The sequence below is a fragment of the Charadrius vociferus genome, unplaced genomic scaffold, assembly GCF_000708025.1.
Source record: "Charadrius vociferus isolate BGI_N301 unplaced genomic scaffold, ASM70802v2 scaffold843, whole genome shotgun sequence".
Classification (NCBI taxonomy): Eukaryota; Metazoa; Chordata; class Aves; order Charadriiformes; family Charadriidae; genus Charadrius; species Charadrius vociferus.
Genome location: NW_009647430.1, coordinates 122,282 through 122,716, shown reverse-complemented (window position 1 = coordinate 122,716; position 435 = coordinate 122,282). Strand labels below are relative to the sequence as shown.

At 55.6% G+C, this 435-nt stretch overlaps 1 protein-coding gene across 1 annotated transcript in view; it reads right to left on the bottom strand.

Annotated features, from left to right (window-relative positions):
- The window catches only part of ATHL1 (ATH1, acid trehalase-like 1 (yeast)), a 15,735-nt gene that overhangs the window by 10,882 nt on the left and 4,418 nt on the right, over positions 1 to 435 (bottom strand). The gene's annotated exons all lie outside the window — the stretch shown is intronic.

Here is a 435-nt window from a genome sequence, read left to right as displayed (position 1 = left end):
GCCGTGGGGCTCCTACACGGGGGCAAGGACGGAAGTTACCCAGCTGAGAAAGAAGGAAGGAAATAACTTTTTTTTTTTCCCCCACTCCTTAAAAAAATAAATAAATAAATAAATAAAATAAATATTGGTGTGCAGGTATTTGCCCAGATGAGCTCACTGCCCACGGCGGGGAGCGCAGAGGTCCCGGGGCCACCCTGTGCTCTGGGGAAGGAGGAACTGAGAGAGGAAAACCATCGTACAATGATTTATTGTCTAAAAGCCGCCGGAACAATGCAGCAACGGCCCCGGTGCAGAGCTGCGGCTGCTCTCTGACCGCAGTGGCACACACAGCTCCGCATGTGACAACCGCCCTTTGTCCCCGGCCGTGCTGTGGCCGCTTTCCCCCCCTGCCTTCGGAGGGAAGGGGTCCCGGCGCCAGCGTTGGTGGGCTTTTCC